Source organism: Aedes albopictus, chromosome 2, assembly GCF_035046485.1.
Source record: "Aedes albopictus strain Foshan chromosome 2, AalbF5, whole genome shotgun sequence".
In the NCBI taxonomy this organism is placed as follows: domain Eukaryota; kingdom Metazoa; phylum Arthropoda; class Insecta; order Diptera; family Culicidae; genus Aedes; species Aedes albopictus.
The window spans coordinates 310,845,011-310,860,670 of record NC_085137.1 but is presented as its reverse complement, the minus strand read 5'-3'; the positions used below and the strand labels follow the sequence as shown (position 1 = coordinate 310,860,670).

General features: G+C 44.7%; 1 protein-coding gene across 9 annotated transcripts in view; it reads right to left on the bottom strand.

The window, feature by feature from the left end:
* Positions 1-15,660, bottom strand: part of LOC109401001 (uncharacterized) — a 403,227-nt gene that overhangs the window by 221,402 nt on the left and 166,165 nt on the right. For 7 of the 9 annotated variants that reach the window (XM_029880102.2, XM_029880099.2, XM_062852268.1 and 4 more), the window contains one exon: positions 13,774-13,811. The exons of the other annotated variants lie outside the window; for them this stretch is intronic. The gene's annotated coding sequence lies outside the window, so the exon portion shown is untranslated. The remainder of the gene's footprint in view (positions 1-13,773; positions 13,812-15,660) is intronic. 9 annotated transcript variants of the gene reach the window in all.

Below are 15,660 nucleotides of genomic sequence, written 5' to 3'. Positions count from 1 at the left end.
AGGGCCATAAGGCACAAGGCTGAACAACAGGCATCCAACAGGTGGTGCAAGGTGCCCGGCCTTTAAGAAAGCCGCAGTGAACAAATCACAGTGCGGGTAACCCGGTTAATGCGAGGTCAAACGGCATCGCTCAAGTAATTTTCGTTCAGTGCATTGTTTTTCCGTGACTGGAATGGTCAAGAAATTTAACACAGCAAGTCCCATTGAATTTGACATTTCGTTTCAGCTCCGTACCTTGATCCGGAATGAAGCAATGCTTTCTTATTTCTTGAGCGATTCCTTGGCAGAATTTCCCACGCATCGAGATAGGCCAAGAAATTTCTTGCGATTTGCGTACTATCCATAAACCTGAACTACTGTGACGGAGCCCAGCAGCTGCTGTATCAGGCAGTCGCTGAGAAGGAGACGGATATCACCATCATAGCGGATCCATACAAAGAAACTACCGGCAATGGCAATTGAGTCACGGATGGGTCCAGAAAAATGGCAGCAATATGAACGACGGGTAAATACCCCGTCCAGGAGTTGGTGTCTATGTACTACCTATTAGGGCTTCGTGGTCGCCAAAGTGAACGGGTCTTCTTCTGTAGCTATTATGCGCCTTCGCGATGGTTGATCGAGTAGGTCACGCAGATGCTCTACTGTATGACGATCGTGCTGACAGAACGAAGGTCGATGGTAATAGCAGGTGACTTCAATGCCTTGACTTCAATGCCTGGGCCGTGGAATGGGGAATCTGTTCCATGAACCAGCGGGATTAGATCCTGCTAGAGACACTGCACTGGCCATACTAGATGTCGACCTGGCTAATGTCGGTACCAAAAGTACTTTTAGTCGGAACGGTGCGGATTCGATTACTTTTTGTAGTCCTGGTCTAACAAGTAGTTGGAACTGGAGAGTAGACGATAGCTTCACTTACCGCGGTCACCTGGCGGTTCGCTACAGTATCGACTACAACAACAGCAGGCAGTGAGTAGAGGAACAGGCGACTAGGCCAAGCCCTCATAGGTGGATGACATCATACTTCGACGAAGAGGTATTTAGGGAGAAGCTCCGCCATGAGCGAAATCTATTTGGCGAGTCCACTAGACAAAGAAAACCACCGGCTTACTGGTGGACTCAAGCGTTTGCGTACCGGTGCCACGTCTACCTACGGGCTAGGCGGCGGATACAGCGAGCACGATCTGAGGAAGCGCGAAACAAACGGCGGGTGGTGTTCGCCGCTGCAAAAGCCGCGCTGAAGACCGAGATAAGGGCAAGCAAAAAGGCCTGCTAGAAACCAATGCGAATCCGTGGGGTGATACCTACAGGATTGTGATGGCGAAGGCAAGAGGTGTAATGGCTCTTACAAAGCAGTCTTCAGAAATGTTGGAGAAGATCATCGAGGGTCATGATCCTAGTCCTTTCGTAGGACAGCTGGGAACTGGGGCCGGCGATGAAGAGAGGGTCACTGATGAGGATGTTACGGGGATAGCAAAGTCCCTTAGCGCAGGTAAGGCCCCAGGTCCGGCTGGAGTTCCGAACTTGGTCTTGAAGGTAGCTATTGCAGAGGATCCCGGAATGCTCAGGTCTTCTATGCAGAAATGCCTGGACGAGAGTGTTTTCCTAGAGTCTTGGAAACGGCAGGGGGTGGAATACTTATAGGCTAATGTGCCTGAGGATTGCGAGTGCGTATGCTTCAAAATGCGCTGCACAAGCGGCATACGCAGGATAGCCAGTTTGGCCTCCATGGTGTTACCGAACAGTAACATTTTGTTTATAATTTGAATGGTGTGGTGGTGTGGGCCATAAACGAAATGTCAGTCGATGAGTTCAGGCAGACTGAAGTCGGCTGCAACGAGGTGGAAATAGGAATAAGTGTTCGCTGTTTCGGGCCATGAGTGACGATCGATCGAAAAAGGATTACGAAGAGCGATTTGGCAGTTAGTGTTCAGAGGCCGAAAGAGAAGGACCGAACAGGTAGTCCCGACATTCTACGGGCGGGAGACCACTCGCCAGTGGTGGAAATTGATCGCGAACGTGTGTTTTACGCGCTACAAAAAAATGCCATCGCATCGCAAACCTTTGCTGTGCGATGGTGTTCGTACGTCTGTGGCTCACGATCTTACGACACGAACGCCAACGAAAGCATCGCATCTTTTGCAAGCGCGATGCTTTTTTATTTTGGAGGTTTGCGGCCGATATTTCTGTAATGGAATCAAATGTTGGTAAACTTTTTCGTCGATATTGCGCTTAGCAAGAAAAATTTTAGTTTCTCACTTTTACCGATCTGTCAGTCAGTTGTGCGCAAGGGTGAATCTCATATCATGGGCAGTACAAGGGGCAGTATCCATATTTGCATTACTTAAAACATACCCAACCGGTATCGACCGCGTGCGATCAGTACAAGACTAAATGCAACAAATAATGGCACAACCAATCGAATCAGCAACAATTCCAGAAAATATTGTTTTATTTCCGTTTAATTAAAAAATCTTGAAAGGGATCATAATGAGTTAACTTACCTTTCCACGCAAGTTATCAACAACAACAATCAGCCGGTGGGCGAGTGTCGATGTTTGTTTTGGTCGCAGACAATGGAAACGTGCTGCGTTAGCTTTGGCGCGCAACGACGTCGTCTGTTTTCTTGCTCCTGATTGGCTGCGCGCAACTGGAATGGAGCCGCGCGTAACTGCCCGGCGCGCAAATTGCGCAACCAATGAAAAACTATACAAAATATTTTTTTTTTATTCCTTACATTTATTTGGTAGGCACCCTGTGCTCATGACCGCTACTGTGCCGATTTCATAGTGTACCTGTAGCTTACTGTTACAAGATCTATATTTAGTCCTATTCTTTACTTCCTCGCTCTCTATCGCATATCAGTACAAGTGTGTAGGAAGAGATGCTTTTCTGTTGTCTATTGTTGTTCGGTCGTGATGTGTGGATACATCATCGCATGGTCCAATCTATATCCAGTTATTCATAGTCCATTGTTGTACGCCGTTGGTTCATTACCGTGTTGTTGTGGTGTCGTGTGAGGCATATTGCCTTCGAAGAGGGTCAAGTGCCGCAGTAACCATCTGACACTGATGGAGGATGGATGTGTCCCCTATGCATCGCGCTCCGTGTTGTATCATCCGGTGGCTGGACGAGGTGTTTTTGAGGGGGCTGGGAATCGAACCCATGACCATCCGCGTATGAAGCGAACGTGCAGCCTCGAGGCCACGAGGCCCCCTCTATACATATACAAAATATTCGCAATATCATTTATTGAAATGGTACCGGACCAGTATAATCAAAAAACACCCAACTTATTACCTTTAAGTGAACAAAAAATTGCAACAAACCAAGTGTTCTACATTGTGATCCTTCTAACGAACCAACTGCGATTCTGCTCGTTCGACATTTGTTTTGTGTTGGTTCGTCGATCCGGGAAATCGTGAACCGTTCTCTCTTTTTGGGTTCGCGAGCGCGAGAGCAAAGATTGTGTTTGATACGAACCAAAAAACACGTCAAGCGCATGATGCTTTCCACCACTGCCACTCGCCACTCCAGGTCAGCTGCCGATTGTAAATCCAGACCAGACCAACGCCGTTAACTACAAGGTTCCATCGCTGAGAACGCCGGCGCCCGGTCGGAATCGACAAAATTCGGGAAGCGATCAGCCAGTAAGCAGAGTAATCCCCCCCTTGTGCACAACCTATACGTTACCAATCGGTGGGCGACCACGTGACGGAGTGGAACGAAGTCATCTAACGCCGGGAAGAATCGGCAACCACTATCAGACCATCGCATCGGTAGTGTGACGGAAACGGGGACATTTTAGGCCCTCCCCTGTCATTGACAACAATAAGGGACACATCCGTATCCTACAACCGATCCGATCAGTTACGATCCCGATTTCATCGCCGGATGGGAACTGGCAGGTTCTGTCTCCACCGCTATTAACCGTAGGCACATACAACAGGCCTTATCAAGTGCCTTCCTCGTACGACTTGGTGACGAGCAAGTGGCCCGAGCGCATCCTCCACGCAAGCCAGGGGTTCATACGCCACGTTCCGGCCACGTACCGCCATGGAAGAAGCTGCCACCATCAACCAACAAGTACCCTACGATCGAGCGGTCGCGTGGTGATCGAACCCAAGATCTAGATCTTCGCACGACCAACAGTGTCTTCTGTACCCGCTGCACCACCCTGATCACCTCAATAAACAAACGTAAGTCAATTTTAAATAGTTGGGCTTCCCACATTCGAATCATCCCCACCTCTGATACGCCCTGGGACCCGGGAGAAAAGAGGCCTTGAGTGCCCACCCCGGAAGCGGCCGTGGCTGCGACCAAGCGCTTGGGGCTTGGGCTCTGGGACGACGAGAACTCCCGGGTTCATAAGACGTTTCAATGGTCAAATGACAGCGAGCGTGGGACAGTTCCAGCAAAGGAAGGTATGGGCTCACATGTTGATCCCGAGGGTAGATAGTTGGGTTAATAGGCGCCATGCGGAAGTAACATTCCACCTGACTCAGATCCTCTCAGGCCATGGTTGCTTCCGACAGTATCTACACCGTTTCGATCAAGGAAATGGAGGAACACGTTTTGTTCGTATGCCCGCGTTTTAGAACAATGCGTGGCCGCATGCTTGCCACATGCGGGGAGGACTATTTTGTTCAGAGGATGTGTATGGATGAGTTTGGCTGGAATTCTGTTTCAACGGCTATCATCCTCATAGTCTTGAAGCTATAGAGGAAGTGGACTCGGAGAATGGCTAGTTCAGATGCGGTACAAGAGGTGACCCAGGGGTTCAGAGTCGGCTTCGTAGATCATACCGGTGGCCTGCGGTCGAAATCGACTCTTACAGCGATTAAATGGCCGCGGAACAACCTTCTGGTGCAGCTGATAGGACCTGAAGGGTAGTGATGCCCTTGACTTCAGCAGGTCAGATCTGGTTGCACGTAGGCATCAGTTCTTGATGTCTGCAGAACAGTTGAGTGTGGGTGTGATGGTTGACCCTGCCCGCCTTCCGAGGACAAAGGGAATGGTAAGGATAAGAACCACTCGGGAAGCTACCTTGGTGAACTGCTCAATGCGTATCATCGATGTTCATTGCTGCAGGCTACCCAGCTGACATTGAAAATGCGATGTGCACTAACCCCTCTCTGAAGCAATGCCTTCTTGGTGGTTCCGAAGAGACGAAGTGTTTGGCGACCATAGGAATGTTGTTTAGTGGGTCGAGTAGTCCTGGCTTTTACTTTTGTTGTAGAAGATGGTTCCTAATCCCACACTACTTGGACCTCCCTGTTCAGGTATTGATTGAGCGGATTATCCCACCATTGCTTAGAAGAAGAAAAATAGCACGATATGGGTACACACACATGCATAATGGTCATTGGCAGAGGAAGCTCTCAGTCTAGCTCTCAGTTAATAACAGTGGAAGAGCTCATAGAACGCTTGCTGAACATAGAATGAACCTGAGATGCAGGCTTCGTCTCAGTTGAGATGTTACAGCAAAAAGAGGTGAAAAGGAGTTTCTCAAAACAAATTTAAAAAATCAAAATCAGCCCAAAATTTCATTGGCAAGCAGGTTAGAGCAGTTATTGTTTGTTATGGATGTAGCTAGATGGTAAATTTTCAATCTTGAGTCCAAACCTCTTCCGTGCTCAGCAGAAGACAGTAACTGCCAGAAAAGTTCACCAGCGAAATAAGGACCCAGATAAAAAGTCCATCCCAACGAATCGGTGGATTGCGTGTGGAACTGGCGAAAAATAAAATGCAACATTTAAAACGCGCTCGCTCGTTTAATTACTCTGCTGGCCCCTCGGCTCGATTCAAGTGGAGCGTTGCCTGATGATGATGGTCCTGCACTCGCAAATGGAAGCCTATTTATATATAAACTTTGCGATTAATTTCGGCACAATTTTCCACGCAGAGCGTAAAATGTTGTACATTTCACTGCGATGGTAAATATTTTCTTTTTTTTGTGCGTTGCTTCGACTGGACTGACTCTGCGTTCAGCATTCCACATATTGGAGGTTTCCTGGGAAAGGAGTATCCTTCAGCCTGTTTTATGTGGGTTGAGGTTGTAATTTATCAATTGATAATGTTATTGTGAATTATTGTTACATCATTGTATTGCCTGATAATGGGTATCAGTAAGGCTAATTAGAACCATTGTAGATTTTTCCTAATCATATAGTTTGTAGTAGTAATTAAAATGGCCTGTGTTTAATAAATGTGCAGGTATTCAGCGAGACCATGTTGAGGATTTCTGGGTTCGATTATCGGTCCAACAAGAAACCGTATGGAAAATTTCTTTGACTTTATTGGACATAGACTATCATCACATCTACCACACCGTATACGTACATACACCATATGCTCAATGAAAAAGTAAGCTTTTAGATAATAACTGTGGACCTGTATGGCTTTATCTCATAGTTAAAACGATATGCCAGTTAGAAGACTGAAAAGGGATATTGTGAATCTATCTACAGTGTATCAAACAATTGTCCGTACAGCAATTTTTTGGTCAAAATAATTTTTCATTTAAATGATTGTAACTTTTTTATACGTCAATCAAAACCGCTGAAATTTTGAACAATTATAACCCATATATTAAAGCTCCGTTGGTAAAATTTTGAGCGAGATCGAATAAGTTTTCTGAAAGTTATAGAACTTTTAGTAAAACATATAAAATTTTTAAATACATTTTTAAAACATTATATCTCAATATGTACTTGATGAAACTTTTTCAATATTTTTCGTGTTACAGCTTATACCTAAGGCTTTCATATGCAGCTTCGCTTAAGGCTTTATATTCACTACAAAAAATATGAAAAATCTGTATATGTTCAGAGTGTCATTTGGAAATTTATCATATTTTGATCAATAAAAGTGCCAAGTGTTTTCAACTTTTTTAAACTCTCTTAATGATATATTTTTAGACAGGACCTACTAAACTACATATGAAGAGTAGGTCCTATGGATTTTTCGTTCAATTAATGCACTTTTATTGGTGGAAAACGTTTGGCAGATTCCATGTGCAAAATATGGTAAATTTTAAAACATCGTCAACTACATACGCACATTTTTCATATTTTTTGTAGTGAATATAAAACCCTAAACATGGCTGCATATGAAAGCCTTATGTATAAGATGCTACACAAAAAAAATTGAAAAAATTTCATCGAGTACATATTGAGATATAATAATTGAAAATGTGTTCAAAAATCTTATAAGTTTTACTAAAAGTTTTATAACTTTCAGAAAACTTATTCGATCTCGCTCAAAATTTTACTAATAGAGCTTTGATATATGATTCATGATTGGTTAAAATTTAAGCGTTTCTGATTGACGCATAAAAAAGTTAGGGTATGTGTGCCATCAGTAATCTCACGCTCCCATATTCATCCTATTCGAAAACAAGCGATTTACGGCACCGATTGACTCCGTTCTTTTTGTTTTCATACGTGCTCACTTCTAACAAAAAATACAAAAATAAGAAACACAACAAATAACGCTTAAATCCTTTGTTTTTCGTAGGATGAAAATGGGAGCCACATGCTTAATAAGGGAACCAATACCCTATTACCATTTGAATGAAACATTATTTTGACAAAAAATTGCTGTACGGACAATTGTTTGATTCACTGTATGTATGTACGAAACATTAAGTTTAATTACAGTTGGTTCTTAATACAAATAAATTGAATGAACGCATCATATGATAACAATAATAGCAACACAAAGCGCGACTGTCCCTTTCCATCAAATTACTGCCATAAGACGTGTGTCTCAACCTTTCATTACCAATCAACGTCATCATGCCGCTTCGTTTACACAACATTCCCAGAGCTAGGCCATCATTAGAATTCTCCTCAACACTAAGCTACCAAACAGAGCCTGAAGGCAGTCCCGAAAAGCGCCGCTGTCGTAAATCTTAAACCGCGGCTAGACGATGTATCTAGATATGTATGTCTACTCAGGAACATACCCAAACTTCAAGTTCAAGTGGATCGTTTTGCTGTTCCGTTTAAATACTGCTGGTTCGGTAGGAAAACAAGAAACATTTCAAAGCCGGCAGGAATATCATATTTCAGGGTACCACGTGCCATCAGCTGGTAAATGCTACGACTTTACCACCATGATTCGCTGTGAAAGTTATCTGTTTGTGGGCTTTCAGTTAACTTATGAAAATAAAATGCCATGTACAGGGGTCGGCAACTTTTTTTTCTCTCACAAAAAAGTTCAACATACTGTAACTTTTTATACAGTGCATCAAAGAATCTCAAATTTTGACTATTTGTCAACCTATTATATGTACATGTTTGGTGAAAACTTGAGCTAGCTTGGTTAATCTTTCGCGAAGCTAGAACCGTTACCGTAAAACACTATTTTTTAGACAACCAATGTTTGAAGTGCCATATTTCGGAAACCAGTGATCCGAATTGAATAGAATTTTGAACGTTTACCAACAATATATTAATGCTTCATAAGTCTTTAAAACATAGGTACTTTTTGAACGTTGATAAATGTTATGATGGGTTGAAACTTTTTTATATCCCAAGATTTTCTGCTTATGTTCTCAAGATATATATAATAAGATATATTAGAGCCTATTTCAATTAAAGGAAGAACACCTTTAAAAAAATTTGTGTGGTGTTATAAATTTGACTTATTTTCCTCTATATGGGTGAAAATTTCAAACCGGAATAACTTTATTCGTCGTGAGAAAATGTTATATACCTATCATAACGTCGAATCAAGAATCAATTATTGTTGATAAACGTTCAAAATTTCAAAATTCGGTTCACTGTTTTCTGAAATATGACAGTTCAAAAATGTGTTGTTTAAAAAATAGTGTTTCACCAGAATGGTTCTAGTTTCGCGAAAGATTAATCAATCGAGCTCAAATATGTACCAATGATGCACAATATAATATACACTACTCACCATAAATATAGAATCGCATCGTCTAGTATTGCAACACCCCAAAAAGTTTGGCATCACCTGAAAACCTTATAATTTACTAAACTATATCTCAAAAACCGTATCCTCTGCAAAGTTTAGACCTTCGGCAAAGTTGTTTAGCAGGTTTATGACCTTCAAATGGTGAAATGTTTGGTACGTAATTCCGCCGCTATGTGGCGCCAGTGTGAATTTACAATTAAGTACTTTGACATGGTTTATCTCAAGATTCTGACCACTTAGAATGTTCGTGTCTTCAGCAATGTTGATCAGTTGGGTTATGGCTATCAAATGGTGGTAAGTTTAGTGCGTAATTCCGCCGCTATGTTGCGCCAGTGTGCATTTACAACGAAGTACTTTGACATGGTTTATCTCATGATTCTTTTTTTTTTTACTTATTCGTTTATTTGGAAGGCTTCTCATGATTCTGACCACCTAGAATGTTCGTGTCTTCAGCAATGTTGATCATAAGGTCTATGGCTATCAAATGGTTTAGTGCGTAATTCCGCCGCTATGTGTCGCCAGTGTGCATTTAAAATTAAATACTTTGACATGGTTTATCTCAAGATTCTGCCAACCTAGAAAGTTCGTGTCTTCAGCAATGTTGATCAGAAGGTCTTTTTTTTCCTTCTAAACCATAGGGGGATAATCTACTCAACAGACACCCTAATAGAAAGGTTAGGGTAGCGTGGGGCTGAGGCCGTCTTCTACAACAAAAGTAAAAGCCAGGACTACTTTCTCCTGGTACCCACTAAACATATTCTTATGGTCGCCAAACCCTTCGTCTCTCCGGAACCACCAAGAAGGTAATACTTCAGATAGGGGCTAGTGCACATCGCACCCTCAAGGTTAGCTGCGTAGCCTAGCAGCGACGAACATCGATTACTCGCTCTGGAGAGTCCATCAGGGTAACATGCTGGCGCTTAGCCAGTTTCCCGAGTGGTCCTCGCCACTCCCTTTGTCCTCGGAAGGCGGGCAGGGTCAACCCAGCCCGCGCCCAACTGCTTTGCAGACATCAAGAACTGATGCCCACGTGCAACCCGATCTGACCTGCTGAAGGCAAGGCTATCACTACCCTTCAGGCCCTATCAGCTGCACCAGAAGGTTGCTGACAGCAGGGTCTCCACCTGCTCCGACCCTTGCTGGGGACCCCTTTCCAACCGCGGGCTCGGATACAACCCAGTAGACCGACGCCACGACAGCACCGCTACCGGGACTTCCTCTCCGCGGCCACTTGATCGCTGTAAGGACCTGTGTCAGGTGGAATGTAACTTCCCCATGGCGCCTATTAGTCCAACTATCTACCCCCGGTATCAACCTATGGGTCCACCTTCCTTTGGTGGAAATGTCCCACGTGCGCTGCCATTTGACCATAGAGGCCATCCTGGCAGTCCTGCGTATGCCTCTTGTGCCGCGCACTCCATGTCCTCACTGATAAGAATGCTGATAGGCACCATACCAATAATGACGCAGAGGGCGTCGTGTGACACGGTATGGTACGCGCTCGCAACCCGCAGGGACATAAGCCTGTAAGTACTTTCCAGATTCCGTCGGTAGCATTCAGTACTTAGCGCGGTGCCCCACGCCGGGCCGCCATACCTAAGTATGGACGTAGCAACACTAGCCAGAATCTTGCGCTTACTGGCGTACACCGCAGAGCTATTGGACATCATCCGGGACAGTGCCGCAATAGCTGTGGAGGCTCTTTTACAGGCATAATCGACGTGGCTACCGAAGGTAAGCTTATCGTCGATCGTCACGCCCAAGTGTTTGACGGAGCGCTTTGACAGGATAGTGCACTCTCCTACACTGATCTCCGTCTGCTGCTCCGACTTCAGGTTGTTAACAACCGTCACCTCTGTCTTGTGGTGAGCCAGCTCCAGTTTCCTGGACCGCATCCACGCCTCCACAACCTTGATCGAGTGGTTGGTAGTCAACTTTACCTCCTCGATCGTTTCACCGTAGACTTCGAGCGTAATGTCGTCGGCAAATCCGACAATCACCACTCCCACTGGATACTCTAACCTCAACACCTCGTCGTACATGACATTCCATAACACCGGACCCAGGATGGAACCTTGCGGGACTCCTGAGGTTATGTGAAAGCACTTCCGACCCACCTCCGTGTCGTAGACTAGTACACGATTCTGAAAGTAACTTCCGAGAATCTTGTACAGGTACTCCGGTATCCCCAGACGCAAGAGCGCATCGGCAATAGCAGACCAGCTGGCGCTATTAAACGCATTCCTTACATCCAGAGTCACTACCGCGCAGAAGCGAATTCCCCTTCTCTTAGACTCGAGTGCTTTCTCGGCGGTTTTTGTAACCGACAAGATAGTGTCTACGGTGGACCTCCCCTTCCGGAAGCCGTACTGGTTACTCGAAAGACCATTTTCACCCTCAGTGAACCTCAACATTCTATTGAGGATGATCTTTTCGAGCACCTTCCCCGCCGTGTCAGTCAAGCATATTGGTTTATATGCCGATGGGTCTCCGGGTGGTTTCCCTGCCTTTGGCAATAGTACAGTACCAGGCTCTGCCTCTTCCAAGCTTCTGGGAAAACTCCCTCGTCCAGGCATTTCTGCATAGCAGACCTGAACATCTCGGGAGCCTCTGCAATAGCTACTTTTAAGGCCAGGTTCGGAACTCCGTCCGGACCTGGGGCCTTATCTACGCTAAGGGACTTAGCTATCCCCGTAAGTTCCACATCGGTGACCCTCTCCTCATCGCCAGCCCCAGTCCCCGGCTGCCCTACGAAAGGAGGCCTAGTCATGACGCGGAAAAAGTCCTCCAATGATCCCCTCCAACATCTCTGGAGATTGCTCTGTAGGAGCCATCACACCTCTCGTCTTAGCCATAACGATCCTGTAGGTGTCACCCCACGGGTTCGTTTTGGCACTCTGACAGAGACCCTCAAAGCAGGCCTTTTTGCTTGCTCTTATCTCGGTCTTAAGCGCGGCTTTTGCAGCGGCAAACACCACCCGCCGTTCGTTTCGCTCTTCCCCTGATCGTGCTCGCTGCTTCCGCCGCCTAGCACGTAGGCAGGCGCGGCGCAGGTCCCCAATCGCGTCGGTCCACCAGTAAGCCGGTGGCCTCCCATTTCTAGGGTGGACTCGCCTAGGCATGGTCGCATCACACGCACGTGAGAGCACCGCTACCAGCTCGTCACCGTCTAAACCGATTAAGTTTCGCTCACGGCGGAACGGCTACCTAAATACCTCTTCGTCGAAGTACGATATCTTCCACCTGCGAGGGCTTGGCCTTGGCCTAGCCGCCTCTTTTTCTATTCGCTGTCTGCTGTTGTTGTAGTCGATACTGTAGCGAACCGCCAGGTGGTCGCTGTGAGTGAAGCCATCATCTACTCTCCAGTTTGAACTACTTGTTAGGCCTGGACTACAAAAGGTCACGTCAATAATTGACTCCGCTCCGTTTCGACTATAGGTACTCTTGGTACCGACGTTAGCCAAGTCGACATCTAAGATGGCCAGTGTTTCTAGCAGGATCTGACCCCGCTGGTTCGTGAAACGGCTTCCCCATTCCACTGCCTAGGCATTAAAGTCACCCGCTATTACCACCGGCCTTCGCCCTGTTAGCACGGTCGTTAAGCGGTCCAGCATTTGCGCGAACGGCTCGATCGGCCACCGTGGAGGCGCATAACAGCTACAGAAGAAGACCCCGTTTACTTCGGCGACCACGAAGCCCTCATAGGTAGTAGACACCAACACCTGCACGGGGTATTTACCCGTCGTCCATATCGCCGCCATTTTCCTGGTCCCATCCGCGACCCAGTTGCCGTTCCCTAAGCTTGGGTAACTCCATAGTACCAACCATTTTAATGATGCTCTTAATCAATACAAACTGGAGCTATTTGAATCTTAAAATGTGTCCGTGAAAGCTTTGCATCATACGAAAATCATAAAAAACTGCTCGCTGAGCAGATTGCGCAGATGTAACACAAGCCAACATTGATGGATCTGAACTTCATGTCGTCCCAAAACCGTAAAACTCATGACACGATCTGGCGGCCTGGCACACTTGTATCTATAAACAATATAAAAAATAAATAAAATCAGAAATGGGGAGCTGTCAAAAGTTGCAACTCGCATGTTTTTGTGACCCATTTTCGGAACCTTTACAGCCCTGCTTCATCATACAAGCGGCATTGCGACTCTCGGTTCCAAACTGAAAAGAAACAAAATATGTCAACTGCAATAAATTTGTCAATTTGATCCGTCCAATCGCAAGACCTTGATCGACGTCGACCGACGCGCATACAATGCGGTTCCACTTTGAATGGTTCTTGCGCGCGATTCATTCAGGGACTCGTCGACCCGCAGGCAGTGTAGGGGAGGTAGCGCACATAAGCATAAACGCATTATGGATGTTGTTGCTCGACTGATTTGAGCTGATCGTAAAAACGACCGTCTCTGGATCCGGGCACGACGGTATGTTTCCGCGCCCTTCACGGCCCAAGACTTGAGTTACCGAAGCAAGTTGTTCAGAGCAAAAAGTTTGAAGGCGTGAAAGGGCTAAGATTAAGAGCATAGCCTATCTGGGCAAAAAATCGCCGGACAAGGTACGAATGAAAAATGGCATTTTCGGTATACGAGGCGGCCGGTAATTAAAATTCTGATCCCACCGTTTCTTTGCCGGTGCTACTCGGATCGGACTCGCTGACCCTTTCTCTTTGTATGCAAATCACACAGGAGTGAGAGGATATCCTCTTGCAGATCTTTGGAGTTCGGTGTTGAAGAAATAATTAAAAATTAATCAGCATCTGCATCGGCTGATTATTTTTATTTTTACCACTGACTGGAGAATGTAGCGTACCTTAAGTTCGAAGTTTACTGTCCCGGCTGGTGGAGAATCTGCAAGAGAGAAAGAAGCATCGGTATAAATAAAAAGTTTTTCGGTGGTAGAACACATTTCTTCAAAATATGGTGTTTTGGGTATTTTCGGTATTTTTATTTTGTTCGTCATGAGGAGTTTTTTATCGTTCAAATTGCCTGAAACTCGGCCATACAATTCAGTTTAGAAGAGGAAGTTTTGAGGTTTACGTTGAGTTCAACAGGCTTTAGAAAAAAAGTTGCCGAAAAAAGCATAAGTTTCCCTATTTATTTGAAATGGAAAGTAGTTGATTCATTTTTATACTAGGTAATAACATAATAGGAGTCAAGAAAAAAAATTATGAAACGAAAAATATTAATACTTGAGTTTAAATGAAATTGCCCTAATGATTCACCTTAAGATAATTTATACATGTAAGACAACACAGTCCGAAACATTAATGTAATCTTCCGCCATTTTTTAATATCTCGGTAATGCCAAGAATGGCTTTATACGAGCACACAAATTTACTTTCTCCCAATTTACTGCTTAAGTGAACCCTGTTAACGCCCAAGGTGTCTGTAAGAAGTTAAAAAATAAATACTTTTGAACCACCCTATTGTGAACTATCTTTTTCTGCTCGGCTGTATTAGTGACAGTTCGTTTTGTATTAGTGACAACCAAGCAATAAAACTAGTCTGCGTCCATTGAGCGCTCTCTTTCCCAACTTCGGCGTTCAAGTCAACATCCAGGTAAGAACAAGCAAAGATCTACATAAATTGGTCCTTCGAGCCGGATTTGGCGGAGAAATTGGAGACCAACTATTATGTGAAATTGGTTTGATTTTAGATTAAGCAAATCTAAACGATATTCAATCCCAAACCGTCAACTAACCTCAAAAAAGAAAATGACACCGAGAAAACGATTGAAAACGGCATGGGTTGTTGATACATAAGCAAGAAAGAGGCACGGGGGCCACTGAAATCCAATGTGAATCTCTAATCAACTAACCTCAAAAGAGGAAAAAAAGGCATTTTGAAAATGACGCGCTGGTCGTTGATACATGAGTAAGAGGCACGCGGGCCACTAACATACAATGAGAATTTCCCATAAATCTAGTGTGAATGAATTTTGAGGTTAACATGCGGGTTGACGACAGCTGATTTGGAAAAGAAGTGACAAATCCTATAAGATAACAAACAAAGAAAAACAATTTTTTTGAGGAAAATCGATGTTTTTAACAGCTATATTAAAATCAGTATAAAAATATTGATAATATCATCTATATTCAGTATTCATCCAGGCACAATCATGGTTAACGATGGCGACGGTAACCCACCAATTAGAGTGGTTCAGTCGAAGCAGGAACGGTTGGAGATGCAACGTGATCATGTAGTCTCAAGGATGAGATCTATCGTTAACAACATCGACGCCTACAAGAACGATGTGTGTTCCCTAGAAACAAGAAGGGAAATGTTAGAGGAATGCTACAAGAGCTTCGATGTAAGGCAAAGTTGGTTGGAGCAATGGTTTCCAGAAGAATTTGCGAAGCGTGAAGAGATCGATCTACATATGTACAGTACGTGACTGGCTTGACAATGTTCGAGAAAAAGCAATTTCGAGCAAGAAGGCAGCTTACGAATCATTTGGGAAGGATAATGTGCGACTTCCTTCAGTTGATTTGCCCATATTCACCGAAGCCAATGAAAATTGGCTTGAATGGCATGATAAATTCAATGCCCTAATCCATAATCGTCCATCTCTCGCTGTAGTTCAATAGTTTGAGTATCTAAAGCTGTCACTACGTGGAGCAGCTTTGGCAATCATTGACTCGCTTCCCACAATGGACACAAACTACGTGATCGCTTATGAGCTACTTGTCAGAAGGTA